Source organism: Camellia sinensis, chromosome 11 (assembly GCF_055761805.1).
Source record: "Camellia sinensis isolate YWXY chromosome 11, ASM5576180v1, whole genome shotgun sequence".
Classification (NCBI taxonomy): Eukaryota; Viridiplantae; Streptophyta; class Magnoliopsida; order Ericales; family Theaceae; genus Camellia; species Camellia sinensis.
The window spans coordinates 26,606,738-26,622,507 of record NC_138971.1 but is presented as its reverse complement, the minus strand read 5'-3'; the positions used below and the strand labels follow the sequence as shown (position 1 = coordinate 26,622,507).

The 15,770-nt window shown below is 33.6% G+C and overlaps 1 pseudogene across 1 annotated transcript; it reads right to left on the bottom strand.

Annotated features, from left to right (window-relative positions):
* Positions 1–6,198: 6,198 nt before the first annotated feature.
* On the bottom strand, positions 6,199–14,242 carry LOC114276983 (putative potassium transporter 17; annotated as a pseudogene). The gene is made up of 9 exons (XR_014343659.1): positions 13,954–14,242; positions 11,942–12,149; positions 9,839–10,055; positions 9,678–9,728; positions 9,012–9,299; positions 8,298–8,350; positions 7,845–8,214; positions 7,317–7,582; positions 6,199–7,134 (listed from the first exon to the last, which is right to left on the bottom strand). The product of XR_014343659.1 is annotated as a putative potassium transporter 17 (transcript).
* Between the last annotated feature and the right edge of the window lie 1,528 nt (positions 14,243–15,770).

The window sequence follows — 15,770 nt, the reverse complement described above, 5'->3', positions numbered from 1 at the left end:
CATTTTTGTAGGTTTGTCCTCCAAAGTGAAATCCAATTCGTGTTGGATGAGCACACCTAAGACTTCGCATTGCCACATGCCGAAGTTGTTTATTCCATCAAACTTTTCAACCTCAAACTTGGCATTGAAGATTGAGCTCCTTCTTCCTCGATTACTTGATAAAGCTATTTCTTCATCCATTCTTTTTCAAAATTCTGAAACCACAAAAAGAGCCTTTCTTCAAGGATATCTAAGACAATTTGGAATACAACACCCTTGACAACCTCGTAAAATTTGGATGCAAATCTAAAGAAACGGATAGCGCGATTGTGTCTGGAACAGTTAAATTAGCCAAGGGCTACTCTCCTTACGTCAAAAATCGGCCCAAAAGTGCCTCCAAAATTGACCAAAACCTCATGGAATATTTGGTTTTTCAAGAGAATATTCCTTTCAGAATATTCTTTACAGAGGGAATATTTCATTTCTAGCTGGGTGCTGATGTGGCGGTCAATGCTGGCGTAGTAGTCAAACATGATGATACGACTGCTGACGTGGCAATTAACCAGGTTGTCAAAGCTGACGTAGCGCTGACATGGCAGTGAGGTGGTTTTTGGTCAACGCTGACGTGGCTCGGTCAACATTAACGTGGCGTGCTGATGGGGCACGAAATATTCCATAGAATATTCTTCTTTGGCTCGGCTGGGTTTCGCGGCTCGACTTAGTCCATCTTCTTGGCTTGGACAGTTAACTTTTTCAGGCCAACTTTGACTAGCGATTGGGAGAGCTTTCGGTGTTCGTTTGAGGTGAATTTTTTTTCAAATTGCTTTACTCGATGAGAGCTATTCAATGGTTGTTTAGAAGTTGATTTTGACAACTTCAAATCTAGGCGGTTTTGAAAAATGCTCCCAAATTACTAAAAATTTTCCTAACCAAGCTCTAATACCACTTGTTAGGTCAGGGGAGCCATAGATTGACACAAAAAAACACACACAAGAGAGAAACATAGAGTTTGCGTGGTTCGACAATAGCCTACATCCACAAGTAGCGAAAATTCTATATATTTTGGAGAGATACAAATTCACTCGGTGTTTCCTCACCACTCTCTTCTTTTTCAATTCAGTGTTTGCATATCAAATACGATAGCTAATCTCTCTATTTATAGAGTTTCTTTAGGGTGAGATGCGTAGGCAATGACGGAAATTTCACCACATTTTGGACGCATTCTAGAAGCTTCAAGGTGCCTCCATTGTTGACCTTCAGGAGGTTGAATTCAAGATGAATACCTTGTTCTCGAGTCTTCTGGTTTGGTCTTCACAAGAGAAGCCAAGCTTCTCTTTTCTTCTTCTTTCTTCATGGTGAAGTAGAGGAAAGAGAAATTGAGCCAACTTCCCCACATGGGTGATTTTCCATCCCCCAATTTTTCCCACTAGGTCTTACTAGTAATGTCTAAATTTTATAATATTATACTAAAATAAAAAAGAAATTATACGAAAGTTTTGGAGTCACTTTGTAGTTTATGAAAATTTGTTGATTATGTGGCTTGGTGATGTGGACTATCTTTTGTGATATAGCTTGTCCATATCATTTGAGCTTGGTTGAATTGTGTGGATGAAAAACGCTATATACCTTGTTTAAATTAAATAAATTTATATATTTATTTATTATCGCATCTCATGTGAGTTGAGGTTTTTTCCTTGCCTTACCATTATGATATGCTAGTTTAATGTCGCTTGGAATGGACTGATTGCTTACTTTTCAACTATACAATTTATGAATGTATTGTATTTTAGTTGCCTAACATTTTATTTCACTCTCTAAAAACCTTCACCCCCGGGCCTCACTTTTGGCCGGCCGACCGCCGCCTTTGGATATGGCAGTCGGCTGGCCCAACTCTCTTTTGTGTTTGTGTGCTGGTTTTTGCTTTTAATAAACTTGATTCCCACAATGTCTTTCTACTTTGTTGTCCGTTTTTGTTTCAATAGGGGGTGCTTGGTGTTGTATGTTTTGTTTCAACAGGGGGTTGTATGTTTTGTTGTCCTTTTTTTTTCAACATTGGGGTTGTATGTTTTGTTTCAACAGGGGGTGCTTCGATTAAGGGTCAAAACAGAGTAGAAGGAGGTCGGTTTTGGACCGGAATAGAGGATGTTCAGATCTGGTTTGGATCTTCATTCGGGCGCTCCTTTGCGAGTGGGAGTTTGAGGGATGAGCTCTGGTTCGGATCTATGGAGTTGCTTTGGTGCTTTGTTTAGGGGGAAACATGGGTGTTGAAGTCGATCCAGATCTATCTAAGATTTCATTTGAGCGCTCCTTTTCGAGTGGGAGTTTGAGGGGTGAACTTCATCCAGATGTATGGTGGTGTCTCGGCGGTTGTTCGATGTTTTGGGTTGTCAACATCGGAGCTTCTGCAGTGGGTGTGTTCGGAGTTTGGATCGGGAAAGCTGTGTCTGACCATGGAAATGGAGATGGCACTGGGTCTTGTTCGGCTGTGGTGATGGTCGTGAGCTTTGATCATTGTTGGGTGTGTTCGGTTGCAATGAGTGCTTAGTCCCGACCATGGAAGTGGAGCTGGGTGTGGAGTTTTTTCCAGCCATGGAATGGTCTCGGTCGGATCAGCGGAGCGTGCGGAATGCTTTTGATGCTATGGTAGAGTGTTGTCAGGCATGGTTCTTGGCTTTGGTGGCGTAGGTCTTGGCTTGGTGGGTTGTTGAAAAGATTTAGTTTGGGTGGTGTGGGCATTGGGAGTGCAGCAGCATGGGTGAATAAAATATTCAGGTTGATTAGTAGTGTGTTGATAAGAGGAGTGCAGCTGCTTGGGTGTTGAAAAAGAAAATTTTAGTTTGTTGAAAAGAGGAATGCAGGAGCAGCTTGGGTGTTTGGTGTTGGTTTTTGTTTTTGGGTTGTGGGTTGATTTTGTAGGGATTCATGTATTTTATTTTCTAGTTAAGTCCTTCTTAACTTTTTTGTTTTAAAAAAAAAAAAATATGAGGCCAAGGGGTTGGTTGTATGGATGCGAGTAGCAGTAGTAGGGGTAATTTGTACTTTCCGAATCTCTCTCGATGCATGTCATCTTCATGACCTATAATTTCATGCTTTTAATAAAATTTTTCTTTGCTGATAAAAAAAAAATTATTTCATAAAACATCACTTCCCTTATAGCTATTTTGTAAATTTTCTTTAAATTTTGTAAATACCAAATTATAATATGCTCTAATTTTAGCAAGTATTTTTTTATCAAAAGAAATTTTTTTTTTTTATCAATGACTATAATACTCATTGAAGCCTGTTTTGAGATAACACTAGGATAAAGTATCAGAATAAGAAGTCATTTTTTTTTTTCTTGGGAAAATTTTATTTTACCCTTTCATAGTTTGGTCTACGTACGGATTGTCTTGTTGTCATTTAGAAATAATTATATAATGTCTATGTGGTTTGTGAACTACAATGAACCGTTAATTTTTTTGTCTAAAATAACAGGCTGTGAGGGTCATACAGTTGTGTGGAGAGTATGTCTAATTTAAGACGAAAATGTCTTTTATACATATTTAAATTTACAAAAGAATGGTTATTTTTTGCTCTTTGCACTCCATTTTCTTTCCAACCATTTAGCACCTCTTATTTCTGCTGGAAAAAATCACAGTTGCATTTAGTCTGTCAACAGCTCAAGGAGCTCGAGTTTTTAGTGTATTGCCGTAGGTTTTCTAACAAATTGGGACTTAGAATCGATCATGAAACACCATCCGGAGACATGAATTCGAGCAAACAAAATTATTGAATGCAATTATAAGTGGGTACATGAATTAGAGCAAACAAAGTTATTGAATGTAATTATTAGGGGGAACATGAATTAGAGCAAACAAAATTATTGAATGCAATTATAAGTGGGTTTGTATATATTACCCACTTTACATATAAGGTTTCTATCCATATACTTGATTAAGAACATTCACTGTGGGACAACCAACCGATCATGATAATAGGATTCCGTCAAATACAAATCAGGCAAAACTAAAAAATTAAGGACTAGTGAGCAGTGGTGACAGAGTGGAAGAAAGAGGGATATGGTGTGATCAATCCTTGAGAGTCTGGTTTACATGGGAAGGAGAGAATATGTATATATTATGTACACATATATATATGTAGGTATAATTGGAAAGAGAGAAAGAAGAGGATATAAAGGTCAATTTATTTGTTTTATTAACAAAAAGGAAAATTCTATTTACACACCAGTAATTGTCTCAGTATATACCACTAACAAATTAAATTTATATTTTAATAATATCCTCAAATGAAAAGATCATTACGGATAATATGGAGGTATATTCTACCCATTCAAAGATTTCATATATAAAAACAAAAAATACTCTTCACACATCATCATCACCTATAAATATATAAACTTCCAAAACAAATTAGTTTTGAAGATTTAGGGTTTAAGAACATTAAAAAATTGATTTTGAAGATTTAGGGTTTAATAAAATTGAAATTAATTGGTTTTGAAGATTTGCATATAATGGATGACACCGAGATTGTTGATTTCAAAAAATACAACAATAAAAATGTCAATTCAATATAGCTTTTTGTTTTGTTTTGTTTTTTTTTAATCTCGTTCGTATAATGGTTGAAAAGATGACTTTGTCACATGTTCGGATAATCAAAACTGAACTTTTACACAATATTCGATTATTTTTATTTGAACAAAACAATTTTGTTCAAATTATTAAGGTTGACCAAATTATAAATGTTCATACATAAAAAAATTGAACATTTTAATTCCTTAGGAATATCATTTCTCAAAATTTTCAATTCAATAATATAATTTTTTTTTAAGTATATTTTCTTTTATTCAAATTTACAAAAAAAATAAATAAATAAATAAAATACAAAATATAATATAAATTCAACATAATAAGTCTGAACAAGTTAAAAATATTCAACATATAAACTATAAACGTATTTATTTTGTTCAACATAAATATTTTGAATATATTCAATTTGTTCAATTTTATTTTTTTGTACGATGATATTATGTTCAGACAATCAAAGTTGAATTAAACTCGAACTAGAAATTGTTATGAAAGTTGAAACAGTAACCAAATCAAAAGAAGATAGGAAAAATATACCAATGTGAGAATAAAATGTGTGAATCAAGGGTGAGAATGATAAATTTTCAATATTGACAATGCACGGGCGAAATAACGGCGAGACGATAGCAAATAGGGAGATTTGAAACGACGATAATACACTGGCAAGCTAACGGTGAAATGACGGTGATGATGAAGATCTGAAACAATGAGAATGCACCGACCAACCAAAACTCTCTGCCAACATTGGAGATCTTCAACGTCGACGATAGAAATATATGGTGTTTTGAAGATAGAGATATTTGGGTGTGGGCTGTGGTGTGTATTCAAATGCATAAGTGTTGGGTTATCTTATGACTAGTAATGTAAAGTTAAGGTATGAACTAAAATATTTTTGAACTCTAAAAATTATTATGTATGTGTACTAAGTAATAGTATATATTGAAATGATTAGTGGTGTGTAAATAGAGTTACCCTAACAAAAATTAGTGAGGGTTATGTGGTTATTTTCAAGATAAATTATACTTTGTCCTCTTTATTTTTGATCACTTTCTCACTTTGGCTCTTAAAGTGTTTTTTTTTTTTTTTAGACCCTTTTTGTTTTAAGTTCCCCCCCCCCCCCCTAATTTACTCCTAAAATTAACTTATGTTAAAAGCTAAACAAAACATGATACATTAACAGTCATGTGATATAAAAATATTTTATTATATACAGTTCACATTTCTGACACAAATTCAGATCTCAATATCATAATATAATTTTTATATTATGAGACAATTATCGTGATATGTTCTGTCTAATTTTGAACATAAATTCAATTTAGAAGTAAATTACGAAAAGCTTAAAATATGAACGGTTAAAGTAAGAAAAAATAAATTAAAAATCGAAGTAAGAAAGTGATGAAACATAAAAAAGACGAGATGTGATTTACCTTTTTTTTCAAATGAGTAATCTGCATATAAACCAGACCACAACGGGATAAAGTAATTTATCCTTTTTTATCTTTTTTTTTCAAATTTTTTTCCCCAAGCCAACAATTTTTTTTTTTTTAATGATCAGGAAATTGAATTCTTATCAAATAATAAATATACAAACAGTTAACACGAAATATTGTGACGTCGGCCAGTACACAAATTATACCAAAAAATTTAAAAAAAAATCATAAATTGAGAAATAGTTTCTTGTAATTACAAATAGATCCTTTTCTTGTGAACCACAATCCACTATTTCTTGTTACATTCATATATTCTGTTTGTGATACATTTAATCTCTCCACTCAAAATCCAAAATACATATATAAATTACAACCACTTTACATTCTAATTGCCACTACCTAAACCTTAACTTTACTTTGGCTTTTATACTAAGCTCTCTCTATCAAACCACAATGCACTCTCGTTTTCACTACCTGAAACTTAAACATTACCTTGGCTTTTACACTCCTCTCTCTCTCTCTCTCTCTCTCTCTCTCTCTCAAACCACATAGAGCATTCCAACCTCAACACGCTACAATAGCGGCACCCCCATAGCAGGCTATGCTGACCTATAATTCCAATGCAGAACTTCATAGAATGCAAGCATATACCCATCAAACCAACCACAATTTTTACTTACATAAAACCTTGTCTTTCCCCAAACATGAACCACGCCAGTGAGCTTTGCCTCTTCCGTATCAGACATCTCTTCCTCAAGCTCAAAAGTAACTGACGTTGCATAGTCAGAGCCGTTCTGTATATGTGCCCGCAATCTATCAATAACTTGACTCACAAAATCGTCTCCTTTAAGATCAAGAGAATCAGCATAACTATATTGAACCACACATCTGTATGCCCCTTTAAGGCCTAGTTTGCTGACAACAATTCTTTCATGTGGCGCAACTCTAGGAACCAACAAGTATCGAAAGGTCGTGAAAATAGTAACCTTGTGAAGAGATTTCATGTTCTTTATGTAATGCTCGAGAATTGGGGTCAAACCGTCTTCAATGTTGGTGTAGAAGAAGCAAACTCCGGGAACTCTATGGACTTTGGGATCGGATAATAGCATTCTTAGTCGGTCTCTGTCTATCTTGTGGGAGTCATACTGGAAGTTCTACATTGGAATTGTAGGTTAGCATTGCTTGCTATGGGGGTGCCGCTATTGCAGCGTGTTGAGGTTGGAATGCTCTATGAGGTTTGAGCGAGAGAGAGAGAGAGAGAGAGAGAAAGGAGTGTAAAAGCCAAGGTAATGTTTAAGTTTCAGGTAGTGAAAATGAGAATGCATTGTGGTTTGATGGAGAGAGATTAGTATAAAAGCCAAAGTAAAGTTAAGGTTTAGGTAGTGGCAATTAGAATGTAATGTGGTTGTAATGGAATCCATCCACCTTGTAGGATTTTTGTGGAAACTGCACTCACGTAAACGCCTTCCATCACAAAATATACGATGAAGTAAAGAGCAACCAACACTGGTGGAGTTCGCCAAATCATGATCATGACTTATGTCAATAGTATTGTGGTGATGAGCATAACAAGGCTAACAATAACACCTATAAACAATGTCTTGGCGATCAATAGATGCATTAAAATTGCAAAATAAGAAATTCAAATAACATATAAACAGGAAAAAATAAGCTGCATAACATAACAGAACGAACGGCAGTAGACGTGTTTGAATGTGTTTTTTTTTTTTTTTTGAAAAACTCATTTGGCAAACTATTTTTGAAAAACATTATGATAAACTATAAAGTAAATTTTCAAATGTTTGATTAAAAAAGAAATAAAGATTCAAGGTTAATTAGTTTATCATACCAAAAGCATTTCCGATATCCTTTCCATCACCGAAAATGAGAATGACAGCAACACAAAGTATCATGAGGATGTAATTGATTTTCGGGCAGTAAACCTCGCCTTCTTTCTTGGAGGATGTGTGCACTACCTTGACTCGAGGGAAATAATCCAGCGTGGCTGATTGCCTGATAATGGAAAAGGTTGCCGATATCAGTGACTGACTCGCAACAATTGCTGCCAACGTGGCTACAATGAACATAGGCCAGTAAATTGTTTTTGGTATAGACTTGTAGAACCCGTCATCATGATCATTTGGGTTTTTGATCAGGTATGCTGTTTGTCCTGCATATGTCAGAACCAATGATGGGTATGTAGTAAATAGAAAGGCTAGCTGCTAGGAGAGAATGTGTTAGAAAACCGCTGCATGATATCAGAGAAATGAAAATTCATGAGATAGTTAGCTAAATACGACACCTGAATGGATTTCTAATTGAAATGACCAAGATCAGCAAACAATGCTTCCGAACCTGAAAAAAGTGAAATTTCACATCAATGAATCAAGCGTGTCTAGAACACTGTACTTGCCTAACCAATAGATTTTTCTACAGTGAAAAAAAAAAAAAAAAAAAAAAAAAACATTTTCTAAACAATGGGCACCGACAACCAAGAAATCAAGAAAATGATACTCAAACGAAAAAAAATTTAAGTACTACAATAAATTGGATCAGCTTGAATTTTCGAATCAGAATACCTAGATAAATCAAATTTGGGTGATCTCTTATTAGATTTGTCATAATCAGCATGGGTTCAGGTTCAGATTTTTATAATTGGGACGGATTCGAAATACGCAAAATCCAATCCGAATCCAATTTGTTAACAAACCTAGTAAAGACCTTCATAAGTACGTATACAAGCCAGAAAACTTTAAGCACCAATTCTTTCTTGTTACTTGTAAAATCATTATATCTAAACCACTAAGGAAAAATTGATCATCATCCTCAATCTTTCTGCAATAAAGTACCTAAATCATGGCTTTCAAACATTATTTTCAAATTTTAACACTAGCATTTAGCACTGCTATTCAAGTTATAGGCTACAGGGATATGCTTTCCAGAGAAGTTTGTGGAAAGAACAGTAGTGTCATTCGTTAATAACCACAATGTAATAGACCAGAAATACGAGGCTCACCGGTGATGCAAATGACGGTGCCAACAAGCAATAGCCAGCCTTCCTTTCCATTTCTCAAAAAAAAAAAAAAAAAAAAAAAAAAAAAAAAAAAAAAACTGACGATGTAGTTCGGTGATATTGCGTTGAATATGCTCGGGTAATGACGAATAATGCTATAAATTCCTATAAGAGTAGTGACGGTCCATGCGCACATAATGGGAGAGAAAATGAAACTCACTCGTGAGGTACCGTACTTCTGCAGCAGGAACAGAACAATAAGAACTACTGCAGACAGGACTTCAACTAAGGCTGCAAATTCAAAACCAAGAAATCCGTGAACACAAACAAACTGAACCCCATAAAAATGAAAAAAGTTTCAGTTGCAACTATGATCTCTTCCATCTCTCATGCTTTTTAGCTATTATATCTGCTGTCAACTGCTTATATCAAGTATTTCAAAGGACAAAACTTAAGTTCACAGAAATAGTTTCAGTCCTTCACCAACACATGTTTCCAAGGTCGACAATGGATTTACTTATCTGTTTGTTTTGATACTAGAAAAATGGGTTTTAATGTTGATTTTACCAATTTACCATTTACTTAGGGACCATATGATATGCTTAACTGCAAAAAGTAGACAGAATGTAACAAAAGGATTAAATTACAGAACTCCATGTCAATACTTACATTTGCTGACAGAAGGAAAAGGTGCTCTTATGCCGTTCATCACTGATAACACTGGAACAATTTTGATAAAAGATAGAAGATTGTTATGAACAATTAAACACAAAAACTGCTGCAAAAAAAAAAAAAAAAAAAAATGTAAGGATAGTTAAATCGTAACAAACCTGAGATTGCAGGTGCAAGTATCCCATCACCGATTAGCATGCACATACCTAGCATTGCAATGAAAAGCCACACTCTTTTCGCGACCACACTTTTTTCAAAAAAAAATACCCAGCCTACTTCACTTTTCAGAGCTTGAGTTCAAAGCTACACGTTTGGAAGAAAGAATTCCAATATCCAAATTCCTACAAAGTAATGAATACAAAACAAATGTTCCACCTGCAATAAATCATTATCCAGAATTTGAGAATTCAGGAAAACGGATGCATATGGATGCAAGTGATGTGGAAAAATTGTTCTTACAAATCAAGAAGAGAATTTAACATATTGAGCAAACAAAATTTTAAATTTAGTCATAATAAGAGAATTAAATGTATCGCGGAAACAAGCTTTTTGTTTTGATAAGTATATCGACCATATAACACTTTTAGTATCATCTAAAAACCATTGTCGAAGAACAACTTGGTAATAAAACATGCAAGATTGATTGATCATATTTTTTCCTCGGAATAGAACTTTTGAGTCCACAAGCTTCCACATATCAAATTCACTTCATAAGGACAAGTTCAATCTAAATTTGAGTTTATAACATTGAATGTGGGTAACAAATTTCCTAATAAGAGAATACGGGCGGCTCGAGAATGAAATGTAAGGACAATGTCGTCAAAAGCACAATGCAATTGCTATGTAGAGAGGGTCCCCACCCTCCTTCGCACATATGAAAGCCTTCACAACCAATAAGAATACTTCATCAACCAAAGCGATACACTAAAGGAACAGAAAAATTGTTGCATGAAAAATAAATTTCGAAGCCTTGTAAAAAATTATTGTCTTATAGCTGTGGTCAAAATTAAAGCAGAATAAAAACACTCAGATAGGAAGTTCTTTACCTCTGATCTTGCAATGGCATTGGCAACATGCAAATTATTTTCATTCTTTTCTAAGAGTCGTTTTTTAAACCAAGTTTTTCGTACAATAAGGTACTAGATATGGTATTTAAAATTGTACGTCACATATAGGATGAAAGTCCAGATAGCTCTTCGAACATGATTTGAACTATCAATCTTGGTAATGGTATCATGGTCCCTAACAAAATTATTTCCAATAAGGCTCATTTTGCGCAATTCACTATACAAAAATCATGGCAAAAATTAGGTTTCAGTCTTTGATCCCACAAGAAACAGAAATTTATTGATAGTGATGCAAAAAACGAAAAACAAAAAAACAAAGAAACAAAAACAAAAACTCTTATCATTCTATCATATACCAAACGGTTTGTGGAAAAGCCAAAAAAACATATCTACAAATAACCTCGCCCCTTAAATCTCTTGAGCCAAAAAACAAAACATTGATGGGATTTGCAAATAGGCCAATCTTTTCCAGCCAACGAAAACATCCTTTCCTACAAATGATAAGCAAAAAGCATGCTAAATAGGAAAAATGTAATCATACTTTTGGCATCACCCCAACAGTTACCACAAAAGCCATTCAACAGCATCTTTAAAGCGTATTACCCATGTTTGCCAAATTGCAGGTCATGCCTCAAACATAATTCTAGGTCACTTTTGTCTAGTAGAAATGGACAAGATTTGTTAGCACACAGAAGTTGAAGGAGAAAGTATTTCCAAGAAACGAATCATTTGGATCAAGTGGCCAAACACAAAATTAAACCAAATCGAAAAATGATAAAAAGAAAAACATGTCATAATAACAAGCAATAATAATAATAATAATTCTCATCATCATGACAAAGAAATGAAAAAAAAGGGTAAGGGAACTACATCAAAATTATCCTCCTATAATTTAATTTTGGAATTGTTTCCAACATAATACTTAAAATAAGGCAGACAAATAATAAAAAATGAAAAAAAAGAAAATTATAAATGAAAGAGACAACTGACTAGTTGAATGTAAAGGATAAACTATATTGACAAAGAAAGAACTGAGTCAAATTCACGACAAAGTGCAAGATAAATGGTTAATGTCACATAAAAGCAAAACATATAGGCGGCCAAATTTTGGAAGCAAAAAGGGAATCCTCACCACAATGTTAGCCATTAGCATAAACATAAAAACTACAATGAATCATTTAAATTATTTTATACCTTCACCGTGATCATCGGCTCTGAGAGCTATGCAAGCATACTTGATGACCCAAATTAGACTGAGGGTCCAAAACATGATGCTGTAGATACCCAAGTAATCATCTTCAATTGGAGATTTCAGTCGCATTGAAGGATAAACATATAGTGGGGAAGTCACAAGCCCTCCAAAAACAACTCCTAATGTCTTGTAAGCAAGTTTATGAGTTCCCTGATCCAACATAACAGATTTTACTCACAACTTCAAATTATAAAAATTTTCAAAAATTAAAACTAAAACTTCATATTAAGAAGAAAAACAAAAAAAGATAAGACACATAATTGAAGTTAGAGTAGTAAATAATTTCAAATATTTCTAAATGAACTATTAAACATAAACGTAACGACTTCAAATTAACAAATTTGGCCCGAACTGGATCATGTATTATTAAAAAATAAAAAATAAAATAAAATAAAATGAACAATGAAAATAATAGTGAGACATAGGACTAGAATGACAATGGTCTAACATTCTATTTGTTTTTTGATTTGTTGTGGGAAAAGACAAAAAGAATGTAAACTAAATAATTGTTCTTTGTTTGATTATCAGGGAAAACAACAAATATCTATGACACAAGTTTTTATTGTAAATTTTATTTGATAAAAAATTCTAATTTTAAAAAAATAGAATTTAGGGTATAACTGGCCATATAACTACTATCAGTGTATTTTGAGAATACCCAAAAACTGGAACATCAACACCTTTATAATAGTATAGAGAGAGAGAGAGATAGATAGATGTATTATATTACTATAAAGCACACAATAATTCAGAAATTTTGTGATGCTTTTTTGTTTTAGCCAAAATACCTTTACAATTGGTAATAACTGATAAAACTCCACATCCATCCAGTAATTATTGAACACTTTTGTAATTCAATCCTGGTTTGTTAAATTGTCAAAAAATAATGTATAATTACCACACAAAAAAAAAAAAGTGATATTTTTTTTTACGCTAATAATTTAATAATTTATTTTAAAAATCGTATTTACTGTTACCTTGTATGATCTGATTAAATAACTATCGATATCTCGTCCATGGTTTTGAAAACTGGACCGGATCGGCATGTTCGACCGGTTGAACCATTGGGGTTCCGGTTCGGATATACCCTATAAACCATTCCAACCTAAAAACCGACCTATTTAGAGAAAACCGGAAAACCAGCGGCTGGACCGCTAACCGGGTGACCCATAATGGATCAAGCGAAATGGTTGGGTTAAAAAAATTAAAAATGTTGAATTTGTTTTTTTATATTTTCAAACTATCTTTTTATTCTTTCTTTCTTTTCTTTCTTTCTTATTATAAATATATATATATATATATATATATAATATAAGAAAATTTTAATTATAAACTCTCTTTCAAGGGTCTCCTCTTGTGCGGAATTCCATTAAGAATTTGAAATTATTGTGAAAGTCTCTACTTATTTATAAGAAAAAAAATTCTTCCAAAAAAATTCAAAAAATTTATGGTGGAGATCCAAAGGAGTTGTGTGGTCTCCAAAAAAAAAAGGGGTCTCAAGAATGGTTGTATTAAATATTTGATTCCTCTTCCAAAGGTAAAATTAATAATATTTTAAAATATATTATTACATTTTTTAGTTAAAAAAAATATTAGAACAAATATTTAATATATTTTAATATTTTTAACTTATAATTTTATTATTTTTATTTTTATTTAAATATAATTTTAATAAATTTATGGCTTGACGGTTCGATTTCGATTAAACCCAACAACAGAAATGATGACCCGTCCACCGATTACTTTTTTGATTTGCTTATCGGTCCGATTTTTAAAACATTAATCCCAAATTTTTTTACATCGATCAAATAATGGACGAGTTAGATTTTGCGTGACGGGTCCAGTCCAATATAAATTGGAGAGAAGTACAAAATTTCGATGCATACATATGAATATATACGTATAGTTACATAGATGTACAGTGTGTGTGCGTGTAAGGGTAATAAATACGTACCTTGTCCCCTGAAGGTGGGATTGGAGGAGGAGGAGGAGCGGCGGAATCAAACACCACCAAAGCGTCGTCGTCCGACCGAGTGCCGACCGAGTCAGGGATTCCGGGTTGCCGATCCATCTCACATTCCACAACTACCACTTCTCTCTTCATTGCTCTCTCTCTCTCTCACTCTCTTTCTTAGTGAGAGAACGAAACAAAAGAGCTTCTTCGAGTGGTCAGGTGGGATAATATAAAATATAAAATAGAACAAGACATAGAAAAACGGAACAAAAGAGCTTCTTCGAGTGGTCAGGTGGGATAATATAAAATATAAAATAGAAGGACAATGAAAAAACGATCATGTTATAAACACATAAATTAAGGCTCCGTTTGGAAACATGCTAATTTAATAATTTTTTGTCTATTTGGTTAAAATATGAGCTAAAAAAAATTAGTATGTTTGGAATAATTTTTTGGCTTTTTACGAAAAGATGTGCAAAAAGTAGAGAGAAAAGATAATCTTTGACTTTTTAGTATGGATTATTGACTTTTTAACTAATTTAATAACTTTTTGACTTTTTGACTAATTTAATAACTTTTTGACTTTTTGACTAAAAGAAAAGGTTCCCAAACGAGGCCTAAATATAAAATATAACATACATGTCTATCTATTTGTCTATCCAAATTATAACATACATGTCTATCTATTTGTCTATCCATTTATTATATAAAGAAAATTAGATTTTTAACCCATAAGACGTCTAATATCTCTAATTAAATTTTGTAATTTTTTGATTTTTAAAAGTTAAAAAAAAAATTATTGGCTCACTCTTATTCAAGTAAATAAATAAATAAATAAATATTAATATTTCTTAATTTATGACTTTTAAATAGAAATTATATGAAATTTAGAAAAATAAAAAATATATTAATTCATTTTAAAATTTAAATTTGCAGGTGACTAAATATGGAAAGTAATCTATTAATTTAAATTTATATATTATATAAGATATATATTATATCTTAACAGTTACCCTGTTCAACTTCAGGTAATCAATATAAAGTCGCAAAGTGCCATCTTTCTTCTTGGTAAAGAGAGCTGGTGCTCCCCAAGGCGAAGTACTAAGGCGGATAAAATCCTTATCTAACAACTCTTGGGGTTAAATCTTCAACTCACTCAGCTCGGTGAGTGCAAATCTATACGGTGTCATAAAAATCGGTGTTATGTTAGGTACTAAATCGATAGAGAACTCAATCTCACAGTGAGGTGGTAAACTAGAGAGATCCTCGAGAAAGACGTTCGGGTATTCACAAACTACCCTTGGCAACTCAACTCGGACCATATCACTCTCAACACCCAAGAATATAGCAAGAAGAAGACTAAGCTCGCCCCGACCACGTGGATGATACACCGGCAACAAGGCTCTATCAACCCGGTCCCCCAAAAAGTAAAAACAATCACCACTCGAGGTACATACAATAACTCTCTAACGGTAACAGTCTATAACAGTATGATAGGATGACAACCAATCCATATCCAAAATGACATCAAAACTCAACATATCAATTAACCCAAATGCAAAAGGAATTCGACGATCGGCAACCTTTATCTCACAACCCTAACATTCCTGATCCAGCACAACTCCACTACCAACAGGTGACTTTACTCTGAGTGGAGATGCTAACTGAGCCACTTCCAACCCCAATGCTGATGCAAATGTAGCCGAGACAAAAGAATGGGATGCACCCGTATCAATCAACATATTAGCAATAGAATTACACAATAAGAAGTTGCCTTTCACTACCGAAGGCACTAGTACTAAATTTGGCACGATAAT